The sequence below is a fragment of the Lissotriton vulgaris genome, chromosome 7 (genome assembly GCF_964263255.1).
Source record: "Lissotriton vulgaris chromosome 7, aLisVul1.2, whole genome shotgun sequence".
NCBI classification, from domain to species: Eukaryota; Metazoa; Chordata; class Amphibia; order Caudata; family Salamandridae; genus Lissotriton; species Lissotriton vulgaris.
Genome location: NC_141695.1, coordinates 1,679,053,740 through 1,679,074,041, shown reverse-complemented (window position 1 = coordinate 1,679,074,041; position 20,302 = coordinate 1,679,053,740). Strand labels below are relative to the sequence as shown.

The 20,302-nt window shown below is 44.1% G+C and overlaps 1 protein-coding gene across 2 annotated transcripts in view; it reads left to right on the top strand.

Annotated features, from left to right (window-relative positions):
- Positions 1 to 20,302, top strand: part of ARFRP1 (ARF related protein 1) — a 301,101-nt gene that overhangs the window by 2,698 nt on the left and 278,101 nt on the right. For both annotated transcript variants that reach the window (XM_086932758.1, XM_086932756.1), the window contains one exon: positions 15,790 to 15,831. The gene's annotated coding sequence lies outside the window, so the exon portion shown is untranslated. The remainder of the gene's footprint in view (positions 1 to 15,789; positions 15,832 to 20,302) is intronic.

The following is a 20,302-nucleotide window of genomic DNA, read 5'->3' as shown; positions in this document are numbered from 1 at the left end:
CGACTTGTTTGGGGCTTTGCCGCTCCCCAGCCCTTGTGCAAAACCTGCCAGTCAGGCTGTCCTCTTCCCGGAAGTGCCAGTTGAACCACAGACATTGGACCTTTGAGGAATCTGACTATTAATACTCCCAAAATATTGATCATTAGAAACAAAGTGAAAATGAGTTGTATCTTTTTGACCACTGCTCTTTTCAAGCAAATGACAGTTCATGATTATTTGGCAATTAGGATTAGGCTCACCTTGAATTAGAGGGCATGTTTCTACAACCACTTTGTCAGTTACTAAGTCATTTAGGGGCATTTTGGCATTTTACAAGCGGGTGATACAACAGAATAAATATTTAGCAAGATAAGGGTTTGTGGTATGGGTTTATAGAATTAATAATTTGCTAGTGAGTACTCCAATTAGATGTATACAGAAATAACTAGAGGTTACCCAGTGTACATAGGACATAATAGTTGCAAGCAGGGGATTGCCCCCTTTAATGAAAGCCTGTTGGATAAGCATATATTCCAAAAGATTGAAAAGGAGGCTCTTATAATAGATGTAATGCAACAAAAAGTGGTGTCCACAAATCAGTTATATGTGCTTGTGAAGTTGGCTATCGGCTCTCAGTTTGGGGCATTGGTTCCAGTATCCATAAAAAGGACAAACTGGTGAAACAGGAGTGCTAATAGTGTACTGTTCACATCTGACTGAGGAAGTTGAGCAAAAACTTGCATAGCAAGGTTTTGTTAGTTTGTTCCTATTCTAACATTTCCCTTACTTTCTTTTAAAAAATGTATGCTGATCCACAGCGACAAAAACTACTGGTGCAAAATGCATATCAAGGTCTTCTAATGCATGCGAAAATACATCCCCTCCACTTGTCTTGTTTTCTTCTCAAGTCAGACTTCATGCTGTTGTGCAGGTTATAATGCAAAAAAACAACTTTCACCGCTAATAAATTCCTGATCTGTGTACAGACATCACTGTCCGTAAACATGGCATCGCCTCACAATGTTCCCTGACAAGTCCTGAATCTAAAATGGCGTTGAGCAAGTGACCTCAGATCAAATTTGTGCCATCAGATGGTACGACGTTACGCAATTGCGTGTACAACGTCGCATGATGACGTCAATGATACGAAAAATGAGCTGTGTTGGAATGCAGTCTGGAGTGCAAGCTTGACATGCAGACAGGAGCTCGAGCTGCATCTGGATTTCGGTGGCTGCTAGAGGAAACGGATAGATCCAAATACAACTTCTCAATTTACTCTCACTGCCAAAACCTCCAGTGCTTTAGAAGTTCCAAACGCGCCATCTACACCAATCGAATGGTTGAATCTCACCCAAGATTTGTGTTTTGCTGCACTTCCTCCGCACGGCTCATATCCGATAATGCGAGGTGCCAATCACCCTTCGATTGCACATTTAGGGCTTCTGCTGCTGATGATTCCATCCCCGTCACCAATTCTGTTGTAAAGACTCCGCACACACACCTCCAAGATCATAACAGAAGTGCAAACTGAGCAGCGAGTCCAAACGAACACACCTCCCCTTTGTCGACTAGTAAGCCATTCCAAGAAGATGGTGTGCACTCACTATGAACACCAGCAGCTCAAGGGTGCTCCATAAGGCCACAATGTAGAAAAACACATATAGTGGTGCACCGACAATGAATAACCATGCGAAAGAGTCCAACTCAAAAGGTAGACTGTTCCATACCTCTTTATTTTGCTTGCACGACAATCATATAAGTCCAAATGTTACAGCCAAAAACAAAGCCTCCACCTCCAGGATCATAGTGGGATGAGCTTTTATTGCAGCCACAAACCCGCCCGAACAGCATGAACGTCCCACCATCAATCCTCTTCCAACCGCCACCCTCAAGAACGTACTGCCCGGGTTCCATTCTGGAACCCATACGTGAACAAGATGTGACATAATACAATATCAAATATGCATTGCATTACAACATGTGCCTGCTGCAATTAACTTTGGGGGGCAGGGGAAAGTGACAGAGTCCCTGGACTTTCAAAACTGGCTCCAAGGGCTCCAGCCCACCGGGGAAATGCCCAGTGGAATAAAAGGCCTGTCTTTCCCTGCTTACGCCTTCATCCTGACACTAATAGCCAGCCAAACACATAAGACCGCGCCAATAAATCTCCTCCCAAAAATGGAACAGCAGCTATGTATTTACAAAACAAGCAGTGTGCGCGCTTCCCATGCCAAAATAGCCGGGTTGAGCCCAGTCAACAATAATCACATTGTGCTGCTGAAGGGCAGATCTCTTCCCTGCCAACATGCTCAACGTGATGGGAAGCAGATTCCTTTAGTGAACATTTATGAGCAATGCATGAACTATTCCACCCATCTCTACATTGCTGAATTAAGCAAACTAGAAAAATACAGGATGAAATGACACCTGGACCGATCTCTGACCTATGAGGTGATGCCAAAACTACCCACAAGGCACTCTGAGTGAGGATACTCTGTGAGGTGGCTCTCAGCAACTCCAGCTCAGAGGTTGCCCTTGACCGACATCTGCTGTGAGGCCACATGGCATAATGCAAACCAGTTATGCCAACGCTAAAATGTGGGTCTATTGTGGGCTGGGGAGGGCTTTGTCTGTTATAGAATTATAATGTAATGAATGAAAAAATTGCATACTTGTCACAGACTTGCACATATTGTAGCTCGTGGAAGTTAAAATTATCAAGCAATACTGCTATGGGAGCGGGCGAGGTGGCTATTTTCACTTGCAAATTTTAATACCAACAAATTACAAGGGTGCAAACAGCCCTAATTTGAGCAAATTAAATGGGCCACCATATTCCTCTGGTGGGGATTAAAACTAGCATTAATAGGGGTTGCAGTATTCACTTAAGTTTTAGCCCCGGCGCAACTGCAGCAGTGAGAGCTACCCCGCTGATAGCTGCAGCATAATATGACATTACCTTGGCATAGCAATAGAGGGCGATATTAGCCTCTTTCTTGGCTGTGATGGTAGCTCCTCCATTCTGTGAGTTGTAGTCTTCTGTTGCTTACACTGGACTGGCCAACTGTCAGTTGTAGTTGTGGTCCTGGTTGTGATGGTGTTGATACTGATGATGTGGTACTGGTGGTTGTGTTGATACTGGTGGTACAAGTGGTGTTACTGTGGGTGTGAGGTGATAAAGGTAGTGTGGTGGGACTGTACTGATGGAGGTGGTAGTGGTACTGCTGGTTGTACTGGTGATAGAGGGAATGGCACTGTGGTGACTCTGGTGGCGGTGGTGTACCATGGTGCTGGTCATGGTACTACAGGTGCTAGTACTGGTAAAAGGGGTGGTACTGGTGGTCGTGGTGATATTGGTGGTGGTTGTGGTACTGGTGATGGAGGTACCTTTGGTGTATTATGGTAAAGGAACTGATGAATGGAGTACTGATACTATTGATGGTTGTGGCAACAGAAGAAATGGCCGTGGGGTGTGGCTCCATTGGAGGTGATGTACTGTGGTACTTGTGGTACTAGTACTGATGGTTAAGCAAAAACAGAACAGGTAGTAGGGGAAATCCGCGCAGGGGAGTGAAAAAGGTAGCTCCAATAAATATCCTGATGAATGCTGGTGCTCGAAGGTCACCATACAACGACCACCTTACGTTGTAAACTGTAGGCACTGGCCCACATAAGTACAAGTTAAACAATTGGTAGCCCGAGCAAATAGCATGTAAATAGAAGCAACAAAAAAAGTCCAAATATCAGTCCTGAGTGTATTCTTTTTATTTTATTCCAAGCTTGCAAGGTATGTTTCAATGATATCCATCTTCTTAACAAACTGAGTTCAAGCCACAGACCATGCCAACACGTGTTTTCGTCCATGCGGCTATTCGCCATGGACTTCATCAGGGCAAAAGAACAATTATTCATGAGCATCGAGAAATAGAAACTAGCATCAAGATGATTCCTTTGTATTCCTAAAGTTTAATATTCAAAGCAAATCCAGCTGTCTGATAAAACCCATATCTTCCAAACTTCAATACGAATTATGGATTAAAAGTCATCGCAGTCCGCTACATATCCTGGATCTGACTTCTTACCTATTAGCAAAAAATCCTTGTGTATGTGTATCGGTGTTATAAGCTTAGAGCGTCGATACGCATACACGAGGATTTTTTGTCGATAGCTAAGAAGTCAGATCCAGGATATGTGGCTGACTGCGATGACTTTTAATCAGACGAATGGATTTGCAAAGCCGTACTGATACTATTGGATTTATCGGCAGCCTTTGATACCGTCCCCCACGACCAACTCCTGTAGAGGCTCCAGGAATCCGGTTTTGGGGGGACAGTACTCAAGTGGTTTGCCTCTTTCTTGACTGACCGCAAGCAAACAGTCTGCGCTCCGCCTTTCTCGGCTTCTATTCCCCCTTAATGGTGGGAGTCTCGAGGGCTCTATTCTCAGCCCCACATTATTTAATATTTACATGTCTCCCATAGCGAACCTGGCTGAGTCCCATGAAGCAAAAATAGTGTTGTATGCTGACGACAAGCAGTTGCACTTTACCTGCAATAAGGACACAGATTTTAGATGCGAAGCAATCAACTCTTGTTTATCTGAGGTGTTTGCGTGGCTCCAGCTAAATCAACTGAAATGCAAATCCAAAAAATCTGAAATTATATTTTCGGGTCGGCCCCCCAGCAATTTGTGGTGCAACTGGTGGCCACAGGACATGCATTCGCCTCAACCTCTGTTAGGTCAGTTAAAAACTCGGGGTGCAAATGGACGACATCCTAAATATGAAAGCACAGATTCAAGCGGTAGCAGGACAATACTTCGGTCTTCTGAAAATGCGAAAACAGTTTTTACCCCTTCTTCTGGTCTCCCACAGGAAAACAGTGGTCCAGGCCCTGATCGGGTCCAGGTTGGACTATGTTAACATCCTGTACCTAGGACTCCCGGAATACTTACTTACCCGCCTGCAGGTGGTCCAAAACGCTGCAGCCATGGCGATACTCTTACTCGTCCGAGGACGCGGATGTCTCCCCATCTGAAATCTCTTCACTGCCTCCCGATCCGCAAGAGGATCCATTTCAAAGCTCTTGTCTTGGCCTTTAGGGCCTACATGACACTGAAGCCCCTTATCTTAGAAAAACAGTCCAGTTCTACCATCCTCTGCGCACCCTGGGCTCCTCGTCGTTGTCGCTAGCACGCTCTTCTGTGTTCCTCCGCTATCGAATAGGAGGCTGATCTTTTCAGGTACAAGTTGCCAAGCTCTGGAACTGTATGCCGCCAACTCTAAGACAGATGCATGATCTTCTCTCTTTCAGGAAGTCCCTAAAAATGTGGTTGTTTCAGCAATAGCCTCCACAATGTCTGACTTAACCAGCCCTGCTACACCCACCTAGCGCCTGGACCCTCCTCTGAGTAGCTGTGTGCTCTACAAATACCCTGGTAACATAGCATAACCAACCGGTCTGTGTCTTTGCTCACAGGTGCAAGAGCAACATGTGACACAAAGCCCACCAGCACTGGAGAGAGACAATGGAACTATTTTGTAAGCGGTCTGAAAACCTCTGTCCAGTCAAATGCTGTATTGAAGTTAATCAACATAAGGGTGGAGGGAAAGCCAATCTCTTAGCAGTGCTTTTCAAAGCCTTTTTTCTGATATCTATCACAATATGTAAATTGTATCATAACTATTTATCTACAATTGCTTCACTATTGATTTATTTAAAATACACACAAATACATTAGCTTTATGTACAGCAGCAATTGAAAGTCTTGAGTTTATTAAATACAACTTAAATCTTGATATATTACCTTCCTTATACATGTATATCTTCCATGTACTTATGTATGTACATATTTATTACTATACTCCTACTGTTTAAAAACAAACATTCTCTACAATGCTTTACCCTGTTTCACCCTATACCTCTCTCAGTATATCTTATATCTCCACTCTATGACTCATCCCAAACCTCATTCTACTAGTATGATATCTATAATAAACATTCTACTACTATGATCTCTAGAATAACCCTTTATAGACTCTTCCCTCCTCTAGCCCTCCATGCATTACCCCAAACCTAAATTTACTACTAAGATCTCCCAAACAGTCCTTTCTAAATTCTTCCCTCAAGTATACCTCCTTAGACTCATCTGAGTCCTTATTTTACTATTGGGACCTCCTTAATCCATTTCCAGAGACTCTTACCTTGTCCATCTCTCCTTAACTCACCCCAAACCCCCTACAACTACTATGATCGCCTAATAAATACTTTCTAGACTCTTCCCTCTTTTATCCTTTCATTATCCTTTTCAATCCAACTAACAGACTCACAAGTCCACTGCTCAAATGTATTCATATTCACCACTAATCCTTTTTGGGTACCAGAGAAGCGTGCTACTCACTGAAAAGCACTTCCACGCCTCGACAGGGGTAGTAAGCGCTATATAAATACAATTATAATTAGTAGGTTCTCTGTGCTGTCAAACCACACCAAAAATCTGAAAACGCATGGTCAGTGAAGACTCAGCATAGAATAATGGTGCCCAAGATAGATATATTTCAGTCAACACTGGTGAAATAAACAAATTGCCCTAAGAGTACACGTGCAAATGACAGGCAAGTATGGCCGCGTACACATAATGATGCATGCATAGTGCAGACTGTTCAAAGTTTTGGACTAAAGAGCTTTGAGAAGCAGTCTGTGCTCCCACTATTGGGTAACAGGAGAGAGAGGGCATAGGAAAACCTTACCTGTGAAGTGATTCACTGGAACTTGTGTGTTTTCCTAAGAGTTAGGAAATCTGTGATTACAAGAATATGCGGGTGAATTTCTGTTTCAATAAAATTGTTCTATCCATTTGTGTCACTTTTTTTTATTGGTGTCTGGAACTTGAACTCCCATCACCAGTTACCAAGCCGGCAGGTGTAGTCTGGAAGGCTAGTAAGTATTTTGGAATTTATGCATGTCATGGTCTGTATGCTGGATTGTTTGGATTAAAACCAAAGGGCAGTTCGGTGGCGGGCTGTGCATCTGATGGTTGCTTATGGGATCTTCTGCAAATCTACAGTTAATCTTCTTCTGAATCCTATTATGCTTTGTACAAACTTGTGACAAGGAAAAGAGGCGCGCAACAAAGATACAGCAATTAGCATGGGATACCATTCAGATTTCTTACTATTCACAAACAATTGGTACATTTTTTGACCATTCGAAATTGATGGTTAGCTTCACCTGGAATAGCGTAGGGTTGGCGAATCTAGAGGAATTATATTTCATAATAGAAGTTATGGTGGGAAAAAACAACATGTTTGCTTACTGTCTATCAAGGTAACGAATGGTGCTGCTGTTGGAATAAATAACGAAGGGGAGGAAGGGCTAGGCTGGGTAGTAGTCATCCGTTCTTTGAAGGTTGAGGCAATTTGAGATGAAAATTAGAAGCAAGCTGTGAAGGATGTTGAAGAACTGAAAACTGTAAGTAATTGAATTAGGGAAGGTTGGCCTAAGGTGTCATCAAGGTTTTTGTAATTGTGTTAAGGATGAGTTGTGTGAAGATTATCCCTCTATTTTTTAAATGACCGAGCTTGGTTTCCAAAGGCCTTCATTATCTAGCAGAAAGCTGCATCCTATCTACTACTATTTCTGGCATATGACAACTATCTTAAGACTATTACACATAATTGTGGGCTCTGCTGCATTTGGGACTCACTTCATGGACAATCCTCTCCGATACCTCCATGAAAAGATACAACACACTCACCTTTCCTCTTATTTTCCGTCCTTTGAGTTCAATTTCCAGATTTATTCTTATCAACCAAACCACCTGTTCTCATGTCGGGGACTATCAGATCAAACATTTCTGCTTCAACACCCTCTGCATGCTCCGCAGGATCTACAAGTGAATACCAACCGAAACAAGAAGAACGGTAACACAACCCTCGTCAGCAGCAGACTGGACTACGGCAACATACTCTACGCAGGAATCCCAGCTAAACACCTACGTTGACTACAACGCATCCAAAACGCCTCCGTCCGACTGATCATCAACGTCCCCCGCCACAGCCACATCACCCCCCACTTGAGAGTCCTACACTGGCTCCCCGTCGACAAGAGGATCACCTTCAAGCTCCTCACCCACGCACACAAAGCACTCCACAACACTGGACCAGCCTACCTGAACCGCAGACTCAGCTTCTACACCCCAACCCGCCAGCTCCGCTCCGCCAGCCTCGCCCTTGCCGCGGTCCCCTGAATCCAACGAACGACCTCCGGCGGGAGATCCTTCTCCTACCTCGCCGGCAAAACCTGGAACACCCTACCTACCCAAATACAGCAGACCCATGACATACTCACCTTCAGAAGACTCCTCAACCTGGCTCTTCGAGCAGTAGCAGCACCCCCTCCCCTCAGCGCCTTGAGACCCTCACAGGTATGTTGCGTGCTCTACAAGTACTATGATTGATTGATTGATTGATTGATTGATCTTTATAACCCAGATAAAAGGGCCTTTCTCTAGTAGTTTATAAAAGGCTGGAAGCACCCAGTACATCCAGGATGACCCCCCCACTAACACATGACAGTGCAGCTTTCTTATTTTATTCTTTGTCACAGTTATTCTAAATTGTGCACACTTCCACACCACATCAACCGCCTTAACCTGCCTTCATTTTTCCTACATACGCACAATTTCTCCTTTGTTCTCACATGTGTAATACTATGTTCCATACCCCACACACATGACTCTTGGCCACATGGCATTAAAACCCACTTTGACAATACTTAGCTTTAAGAGCATTTCCAGTCCCTCCGCGCCCCTCCTTTTACCTTCTTACATTCTGGATCCCTTTTAGTTTCTTTTATAGCATTTAATTTTTCTCCACTGGTTGTCTTTTTCATCTCCTTTACAATGTCTCATCTATGTTCAGTCCCAGCAGCCACACCAACAGCTGCCTCCAACCCAGAGTTCTTTTCCAACTACCTCTCTTGAATTTTCTAATTATTGGTACATCTTACTATTTGCTCTTATATGAGCAAATCCATCACATTTCCGAAATACCACAATCAATAATTACTCTCCTCTTTATATTGCTCTTGCGTAAACCTCATGAGGTGTATAATCTATGTGTTTGAATACAATAACAGATTAACAGGGGTCATGTCAGTACACTGGGCCCATAATTTTGAAAGAAGGGGACCCCTACATAACGTATAGGCTCGCTATACGTAGGGACTAAACAACAATGGGAAAAAGCAATATATAGCAAGCATCAATTATATACGCCAGAGTATTCTAGGTTTTCACCTAGAATACTCTGGCGTATATAATTGATGCTCGCTATATATTCCTTTTTCCGATTGTAGTACACTGGGCCCAACCTTTCTTTGGCTTTATTTAGCCGGAGAAGGGTTCAAGGAGACATTGGGTTATTTACTTATTTAAGGTGCATGATTATTTTTTGCCTGTTTATTTAGATATAAATCATGGTTTTACAAATGTGTGTATTCTTTAGAATATTCAAGTGTCAATCAAAGCTGAGGAACCCAGTGATGTCATGATTGTAATTGGGGGATGGCACTGAGGTGAAGGAGAATTTATGACAATTGGGAAAGAGAATCAGATGTAAGGTTTGGGTCTACCAGCTGTATAATTTTCAGTGTCCTTGAAGAAGCCATCACACTGGTAGCCTCTGGGGTAGCTCTTGAATTTAAAGAACTACACAGGGCCTCATATCTGAGAGAGGTTCCAGGCTCCTGATCACAGCTTCTGGTCAGCTTCCTACTCTGGTGTCAAAAGATGCAGGCTGAGAGGTGGAACTTGTGGTAAAACGCACCCAGGTGACCCATCCAAATGCCACATTTTGGGGCTCATTATGATCGCGGACGGACTTGAGTCCGTCCGCGACCATCGAGGAGGAGGGAACCTCCGCATGGCCTGCGGAGTTCCCTCCTGTCCAATTAGGATGTGACCGCCACCCTGGCGGTCACATCCTCAATCCATAACATTGCGGCGGGTGCAGCTTCAAGCGGCACCCGCCGCAATGTTAAAAATGCATGCACGCCATTTGCGTGCACAAAGGGGCAGGCACCGCGCGGTGCCTGCTGCTTTGTGCACGCAAATGCAGGGGGTACCATAGGCACCCCCCATGTGCACCCCCCGCCAACCCTTCACCCAGGGGGCCCGCAACGGGCCCCCGAAGTGAAGGTCCGTATGCTTTTCCACGGCGAAAAAGCCGCCGCGGAAAAGCATATACATTGAGACATCCTAATATGCCTGACGGTGTCTGATAGACACCGTCAGACATGTTAGTGCTTTTCCGCCGCGGTCGGAAGGCGACTGCGGCGGAAAAGCTGCGGACACATTCTCGGACCCACCTGCCATCCTAATTTGGCGGTGGGTCTGTGGAGGCTACGCAGCAGATTTTCCGCATCCTCCGGGCCGGCGGTGGCTTCCGCCGGCCCGGAGGATGCGGAAAATCCGCAATCATAATAAGCCCCTTTATCTGCACTGTGGCAGTCACGCCCCCCTCCCTCCCCCGACAGTCACAGAAGAGCTGGAGGTAGGAGTGCACGGGATAAAGGGTGATTAGGTGTATGGCATTATGTGGAGGAGCATAAAGATGCATAGCACAAGCCAGAAAATAGGATGGAGAAAAGTACCATCTCCTCAGGCACATGGCATCTACCCTAGAAATCCATGAATGTTTGGGAACTTTGAATAAAGTGAGGTATACTGAGTTTTATGGCTTAATATTTTAATATTGATGCTATTGTTTAATGCATTGAACATGTATTTGATGTAACCTAGCTCTCAACTAATTTGAGCTCTAATGTGGTATACACCCAAATAAGATTGGTTGAATTTTGGCCGAGAGGCGACAGAAAAATGAGATATAGGTTTGCAAAAACGATGTTTTTCATTTGTAGAATGAAATTCAAATCTATCATTAATTTCAAGCAAATTATGACCATACCTTATATGTGTAAGTGTTCTGAAATTGAATAATAAGATAGCATTTAACAGGACTAATACTGTTAAAAGTATTTAGCTCTGTATTAAATGTTATCGTATGAATTTATAAGGGCTCCACAACCAAACTCTCCAAATGTTGCTTCTTGTCATTTGTGGCATTTTAATGGATTTAACAAAACAGAGGAGACAGCTTCAGGGCGTCTCTTTAGTCTAGGTGTGTTTCCTAGAATATGGGCAGGAGCAGTGCTTAATTTCTGTAAATGATGGGAACTATCACCTATTTTTTGGGACTGAAATGTTTTTTCATCATGAGACTCAGAGCAAGACTGGAATCAGCAGGAAAAGGGGCGGAATGAGGACCAAGAGAAAGAGAGGATCGCAGTGACAAAAGGAGAAAGCTGAGATGAAAAAATCTGCAGAACTGAGAAGAAGGGTAGGGAATGGGTGGTGGGAGAAAGGTGTGAGGTACAGTCAAGACTAGGTAGCCTTGATATTCAGCAGTCCCAGTATTTGCCATCAGACGTCTAGGGAATGTGCATTCTTTTAACACAAATTAAGCACTGATGCAGTGCACAGGGTAGTGTGCAGAACTTTGTGTAAAGTGTTACTTCTCTGTACTGCGCCTGTGAAGTAGCAATTATGTTTGGTGTTTAACAATTGCTGATAATTCTAAAGACTAGGGGCCTCACTTATGAGGCCTTGCGTCACTTTTGCGCTTCCGATGCGTCACTTTTTGTGACGCATCGGCGGCATGAAACATGCCTCCTGTTGTGCACTATTTACAAAGTGACGTATCTAAGCAGATGCGTCACTTTGTAAACCTCTGCGCTACATTATACCTGAGTCCGGTATAATGTATGCAGAGGGGAGATCCCCCGCAAAAAGCCTTGTAGAAGTGACGCAGTGAAATCTATGAGATTTCACTGCGTCACTTCTAGGACGCCGTTGCGTCCAAATCTTGCGCCTGCCTCACAGCAGGCGTAAGACTGATGCAAGCCCTTTCACATGGGGCTTGCCCCATGTGCAAGGACGCATTGCTGGAGTTGCGTCACTTTTGTGACACACTCCAGCAATGTATCACTTTTGCGCTTACAGATACGTCAGAAATACTGACGTATTTGTAACTCCTTGCGGCATGATGCGTCATACATTAAATATGACGCATCAGGTAAGTCGCAAGAAGTGCGCACTGAGAAGTGAGGCATCGCTGCTTTCACGCAGCGATGCGTCATTTCTCATAAATGAGGCCCTAGATGTCCAGGGTGGGCACACAAATGGTACCACTTATTTAGATAGCTCAGGTTACTCTAAGGTTTTCTTTTGCTTCAGTGAACCCACTTGTTTCATTAACAAATTCATGAATTCAATGATTGACAGGAAGATAAACCTTCTAATTAAAAATATTTATTTAAGGCGATGTGCACAGTTGATACTAAAAAATACAACTAGACAATAGAAGTGCGACAAAAGAAGCACAATACAACGAAGCATTGGCAAAGCCACAGGTCTTGACTTTTAAGGGTAGGCACAGAACTATTGGCTTTGCCAGTTTGCTTTGCATAGTTTATTGCGGAAGACACAGTAGCCAGCTTGTGATTATTTTATACTTCTTTTTGATTTACCATTTAACAATCGCGGACGGCCATTTTATAACAGTACACTAAGAAAATCAAGTATGCATGGGTATGCCACACTGAAAAACAGAAGTGAGCAGCGGAGTAGCAGTGTCCAGCTGCTAGGCCCCCCACGAAAATAATTTAAACAGTGTAAAAAATAAATAATAATGAAGCAGGTGAGAGGTGTATTAAACATCATAAAGAGACTGACCTAAATCGAGCAGCGCAGTAGCGCTGTGCAGCTGCTGGGCCTTCACAAAAATAAAGCAGGGACAGGAAAGGGATTGATGAAAGAAAGCATTGTAATCCTACGAAGTGCTGAAAGGTAAATTAAAATATAGTCCCCGCACATCAACAGTGGAAGGATACATGTAATATAGTTAGAAGCAAGGTAGAAAAGAATTATTTCAGATACAAATACAAGAATAATGGGGGAAGCCATCAAGTAAGGAACAGGGAACCAAGACAGACAAAATCATCCTGTTATGAACAAGTGCCTGATCCAGAATCCACTCTCTGTAATGGATTGTTGATACTAGAGTTCTGACAACAGACAATAAAAGCTGCCTGCAGGCAAGTACTGAAAATAGGTTGAGCAAACAAGAATTGTTGATTTTTGGGTCTTTTCATGTGTTGTGTTGCTTCACTTCAAAGCATTGTTTGGTCACTTGATATGGACTAAGAAGAGAAAAAGGCCAAAGGGTCTATTATGATATAGGGTGAATTGCCACCGCCCGCATGGCGGTGGCGATCCGCCCTACATCATACCCCCGCCTCCCATTCCCCCCGCCATATTATGATGGCGGGGGGGACCGCGGCGGACGGGAAGACTGTCCACCACTTTCTGCCCCAGTCGATGGGGCGGAAAAGGGTTGCATATGGTGGCGGTGGCTGCTAGACACCGCCAACCATATTAGGATGCCAACTGGAAACAGCCTTTCCGTGGTGGCAACAGCATGCAGATTCCTGAGTTGGGGGCCTGTAGCGGGCCCCCCAGGATGATGGGGGCACATGGGGGATACCTATGCTACCCCCCAGCATTTGCATGCACAACGTTATGCCTGCAAATGCACGCAGTGCAGCCACAGCATTGTGGCAGGTGGTGCTGTGAGCTTCGCCTACCACAAGGAAACCACCGCCACTGCGGCGGTGGCATCCTAATTGCCGGTGCGGGACCGCCGCACCACTGGCGGCCGGTCCCAGCACCGCTAGGGTGGCAGGCGGAAAAGGGTTGCATATGGTGGCGTGTCTGCTAGATACCGCCAACCATATTAAGATGCCAGCGGGAAGCAGCCTTTCCGTGGCGGCAACAAAGGCATGTAGATTCCTGAGTTGGGAGCCCGTAGCGGGCCCCCAGGATGTTGGGGGGGTTGGGGGAGGCACATTGGGGGTACCTATGGTACCACCCCAGGATTTGAATGCACAACGTGGCAGGCACAGCGCGGCGCCTGCCATGTTGTGCCTACAAATGCACACAGTGCAGCCACAGCATTGTGGCGGGCGGTGCTGTGAGCACCACCTGTCACAATGTTGTGCATGGGCGATGCCACCGTGGCAGTGTCATCCTAATTGCCGGTGAGGGACTGCCGCAGCACTAGGGGGCAGTTCCAGCACCGCTAGGGTGGCGGGCGGACTTTCGCCCGCCGGCCATCCTAACAGGCTCCTAAGAGTCGAGGATGGAGAGGATCTAATGTGCTTGACCCCCACGTTGTCTCCTGCTTAATGCAACTGCAGTGGAATCCTGCCCTGTTTTCTGCTGCATGGCATTGCCCTGGATGGTGCAAGTTCTCTGTTGTTGTGGTTTGAAAGTGTCCCCTCACTATCAGCTATGCTATTGTATTGTTATTGCATTTATATAGCACTTACTACCCCTGACGAGGCGTTGAAGCGCTTTTTCGGCAAGTAGCATGCTACCCCGGAACCCCATAAAGAATCAGTGATGAATTAGTATAGTGAAATATGAAAGTAATTTGAGTGGTGGATATTAGTCAGTTATTTGGATTCAGAAGCATAGCGGAGGGATAGAAAGGGAAAAAGGTTTGCATTTATATAGCACTTGTTACTCCTTATGGGGTGTTGAAGCACTTTTTTGGCAAGTAGCATGCTACTCCCGAACCCATAAATGATTAGTGGTGAATTAGTATAGTGAAATATAAAAGTAATTTGAGTGGTAGATATTGGTCAGTTATTTGGGTTGAGATGGATAGCGGTGGGACTGTGGCCAAGCTGCTTCATAAAGGAGCAGCTAGACCCTTACCTTGGCTCGGTGTTCTTATTTTCCTGACATTCTACACTGGTGATGAGGATAGAAAGCTTTTGTGGCACCTCAGCACGCCTGATTTTGGACTACCTTCCTCACAGCTCCTGATCTGCTCTTCATTATCCTGCAACATTGAAATCATCTGCTTCATCATCTGCATCAAATTCTACAATAGTGAAAAACAAAATTAGAAGTATTTTACTATTAGGACGTGTTAAACACACCACTACGTGTCCTACCTTTTAAAAACACTGCACCCTGCCCACAGGGCACAGGGCTACCGTGGGCCTACTTTAGGGGTGACTTACATGTAATAAAAGGGAAGATTTGGGCCTGGCAAGTGGGTGCACTTGCCAGGTCGAAATGCCAATTCAAAACTGCACACACAGACACTGCAGTGGGCAGGTCTGAGACATGTTCTATGGCTACTAATGTGGGTGGCACAATCTGTGCTGCAGGCATATTTGTTGCATTTGATTTACAGGCCTTTGGCACACCTGGTGCACTTTACTAGGGACTTACTAGCAAATCAAACATGCCAATCATCGATAAAACAATCACCAATACAATTTAGACAGAGATCATATACCCTTTAGCACTGGTTAGCAGATTAAAGTGCCCAGAGTTCTAAAATCAACAAAACAAAATCTGAAATCACAGGATTAAGAAGGCGAAAACTTTGGAATAACCCTCCAAAAAGGGCCAGTTCCAACATATGTCAAAAGGAAGGTGGAGGTTTGCAGACTGTGGGGAAGAATAGACCTTATAGGCATTTCTGGTTACTGGTGACAGAGTATTCCAAATCTTAGGTTCCAGACTTGAAACTGACATGTTGTTAGATGATTTCTTTGACATTGTTGCCCATGGAGTAGTGGATTACGTATTGTGAATAACTATGATTTATTATTTTGGAATTTGCTTCTATAATTCTTCTAAGTATATATATATATATTGCTTTGAATCTTCTAGCCCTCTGGTTCCCCACCGGCAGAAGTCACGGCACAGCAGCAGGTAAGCCTTTAACAGTTCTTTATTGTTTTTTACACACCATGTGCAAAATTCCGTGCAAAATAGGATGGCCTACGTGTTTCGGCTTCACTAGCCTTCCACTGGACCATAGAGTCCCTGATGTCTAGACCTTCTTTATATACTTAGTGAGCGTGCCCTTTTACCATTTCCATTGCTCCTCTAGACAGTCAACCTTGTTCACACACTACGGCCAAAAGGTGAGCGCAATTTTCTTGAGTGAAAAAAAGAAATTCTTAGTCATTTCAAAAAATGATATATATATATATGCACCGTGCCCGAGGTCTCGTGGTTGGGAGTACAGCGACATTGATCATCGGAGGAACTTTCCCTGTCTGCTTTCTACATCCATGAGTCCCAGCCAATGAGAACACTCGGTGTACTAAAACAGCAGCCCCGCGAAATGATTCACCTTGAGATGCAGCACTTATCTGGCACTGATGAGGCACACGCCGAAACGCGTCTGCCAGATGCTGTAACCATGGACATCGCGAAGCTTGGTAAAGGTGTACCGGTGGCATTAAAATCCAGTTTGGCAAACCAGAGCATGTGTCAGACCTGTTTTTACTGAAAGCAGGATTGGAGGAGTTATGTGGAGGCGGAGGTCGGCTCCGCTTTATCTGACACGCCCCTCGTTCAGGAGCACCGCAAATAACCGACAAACTTTCTTGGCTTGGAGTGTTTGAAAAGCACATTGCGGCGCCCCCCCAACCTGTAGTGCCTTGGAGGTACTGGGGAGAGGGAGCAGGCAGTCTGTCTGCTTAAGGAATGCCCGGCTGGGATGACATTTCACCTGTTCGTTCCCGCAATATCTAAAGGAGCCGGCGAAGCAACAAACGCATTATCATGTGTGAAGATGGGTCACTGTACCACAATCTGACTGTTGTGCTTGTTCCTTATTGCTGGACTTGGTGCACCGTGCCCGAGGTCTCGTGGTTGGGAGTACAGCGACATTGATCATCGGAGGAACTTTCCCTGTCTGCTTTCCACATCCATGAGTCCCAGCCAATGAGAACACTCGGTGTTCTTAAACAGCAGCCCCGCAAAATGATTCACCTTGAGAGATGCAGCACTTACCTGGCACTGATGAGGCACACGCCGAAACGCGTCTGCCAGATGCTGTAACCATGGACATCGCGAAGCTTGGTAAGGGTGTACCGGTGGCATTAAAATCTAGTTTGGCAAACCCGAGCATGTGTCAGACCTGTTTTTACTGAAAGCAGGATTGGAGGAGTTATGTGGAGGTCGGCTCCGCTTTATCTGACACGCCCCTCGTTCAGGAGCACCACAAATAACCGACAAACTTTCTTGGCTTGGAGTGTTTGAAAAGCACATTGTGGTGCCCCCCCAACCTGTAGTGTCTTGGAGGTACTGGGGAGAGGGAGCAGGCAGTCTGTCTGCTTAAGGAATGCCCGGCTGGGATGACATTTCACCTGTTCGTTCCCGCAATATCTAAAGGAGCCGGCGAAGCAACAAACGCATTATCATGTGTGAAGATGGGTCACTGTACCACAATCTGACTGTTGTGCTTGTTCCTTATTGCGGGACTTGGTGCACCGTGCGCGAGGTCTCGTGGTTGGGAGTACAGCGAAATTGATCATCGGAGGAACTTTCCCTGTCTGCTTTCTACATCCATGAGTCCCAGCCAATGAGAACACTCAGTGTACTTAAACAGCAGCCCCGCGAAATGATTCACCTTGAGAGATGCAGCACTTACCTGGCACTGATGAGGCACACGCAAACGCGTCTGCCAGATGCTGTAACCATGGACATCGCGAAGCTTGGTAAAGGTGTACCATGGCATTAAAATCCAGTTTGGCAAACCCGAGCATGTGTCAGACCTGTTTTTACTGAAAGCAGGATTGGAGGAGTTATGTGGAGGCGGAGGTCGGCTCCGCTTTATCTGACACGCCCCTCGTTCAGGAGCACCGCAAATAACCGACAAACTTTCTTGGCTTGGAGTGTTTGAAAAGCACATTGCGGCGCCCCCCCAACCTGTAGTGTCTTGGAGGTACTGGGGAGAGTGAGCAGGCAGTCAGTCTGCTTAAGGAATGCCCGGCTGGGATGACATTTCACCTGTTTGTTCCCGCAATATCTAAAGGAGCCGGCGAAGCTACAAACGCATTATCATGTGTGAAGATGGGTCACTGTACCACAATCTGACTGTTGTGCTTGTTCCTTATTGCGGGACTTGGTGCACCGTGCCCGAGGTCTCGTGGTTGGGAGTACAGCGACATTGATCATCGGAGGAACTTTCCCTGTCTGCTTTCTACATCCATGAGGTCATGTGATCAAGCCTCGTTTGGAGGTGAAACGCGATATGGCGGAAGGCTGGTGGAAACATTTGAATAAATAAATCACCGAAAATATCAGCACTAATACTTGGGCTCACTCTCGTTATTCTACTCGACTTGTGGATGAGAATGGCGTTTTCTTCATATATATATATATATATATATATATATATATATATGATGATTTCTAGTTTTCTCAATAATCTCTTTAAAGGCAAGCACATTGAGTTTAGAAAATGGTTAAGAGTTACATGTATGTATCCATATTGTTATTGAATGTCTTCTTTTGGCCCTGTTGTCTTTGATTTTATATACAGAAATCTCAAACAGTAGGACTAGTTTGACAGGGCACCTAGTGATTTCATCTTTGTAGTAACGCAAAGACTTGCAACTGCAGTTACCAGGAAAGGAAATAAATGCGTCTGGGAAGTTTTGACTGAGGGAATTATTTTTTATCTCTTATCAACACTGGGGTTTCCTGAGAAACAATGTTTCACATGCTAACCGCCCACTGCATTCCTATACTGTATCTAAAGTTTCAGGAAACACTTGACTCAAATGTAGATACTAACTTAAAACCAGGGCTATTTTACAGACATCTGTGGTTCATTTGTCATTTACAGATCAGCGCGTCCACAAATGCATTGTAAACTAGGGTCCATATGTACTAACACATTTCCCAGAGACACAGAATGAGAAAAAACTTTTCATTCAACAGGCCATTGGATGTTATATTGTAGTAGCAGAAAACGATTATATATAGTCTGCTAATTCCAGGGCATTCTCTCTGGGCATTCAGATAGCAAAACTACAGTCTATTGTAGAAAAATTGTATAAACCTCGTTATTGTGCCTTCTGCTCTCTTGCTCTCATCAGCTTTTTATCCCCTTACCTACTTCAAATTGTTTATGCCCCATTATCTCCACCCTGTGCTGGCAGACACTTCCACCTTCCTCACACTGCACCAACTGAGCACACTGCTGCATATCCGCTTTAAACCCTTTTCAAGCCCCATCTCTAACCCACTCTCTTTACAAAGTACAATTTGATTTTCAATAGATGCATTGATTGCTGCCATTTCGCCCTTTGTAGATTTGAACAAGCATCCTAACGTTGCTGGTAACTGCATTGTTATTTGTTAGCCATAGGCGAGATACGCCTAATAAGGTTAATAAAACCAAATACTCTAAAAGAAAAGCCTGTGATCCACCAGGTAAATGTCCTATGTTAGAAACGTTCTATCTCATGATTTGTAGCCATAGACCTGTGTAACCAAAAGGTGAAGAATTCTAGGAAAATGGATAAAGCATGTTTTCTTGAGAAAAGATGAGTGATTGCCGTTTGAAGTTATTGTAACAATGTAGTACTCAAGCATATACTCATGTCATGGTATAGCCTCTAGGGCAGGGCACAGCATAGCAAGTGTATGGGAGTATTCAGTCTAAATAGAGGTCTGTAATATCGACTGACATCGAGTTGTAAATATCGTGACACAGAAATATCGACAGCAAGAATATCATGGACAAGAATATCTATTTCAAGGTACGTAATATCATTTTTTTAAAATATAGAAGTTATTAATATAATTTGCAAAAATATAGTTGTTTAAAATATCGATTTTTAAATTAGTTTTATGTATTTTAGTTTATATTTTAAATGTATGCTATTTATTTATTTTGTATAAGTATTGTTTCTTTTTTTAATGTGTTACATTTTTTGTAGTTATTAATTTTAATTAAATTTTGCATTACTCAGTTCCGTAGCGGGTTTTGAGTTTATAGGGGAATAGGGCGGGAAGTTATCTAATAATAATAAATTATTGATTATTTTTCAGTTATTAATTTTTATTTAATTGATATTTTATAGTATTAATTGTGGCTTTAATTTGTTTTTGGTAAAAAAAAAAAATTGGGGGAGGGGAGTTTTTGTTGCCAAACTTTTTTTTTTAATTAAAGTTTTATTACAACAAAAGACAAATAATACAATCAGCAACCAAAAAAGAGAAAAAAACAAACAAAAAAAACAAAGGAATTCACAATTCTCCAACAATATTGCAGGACCCCTTTGATAAAATGTCTACCTGATGTCGATAAACCCCACAGCACGTTCCATTGTTTTTGGTAAATTGTATGTGTGGGTTGTGGGGTTTACATGGGTAAAAG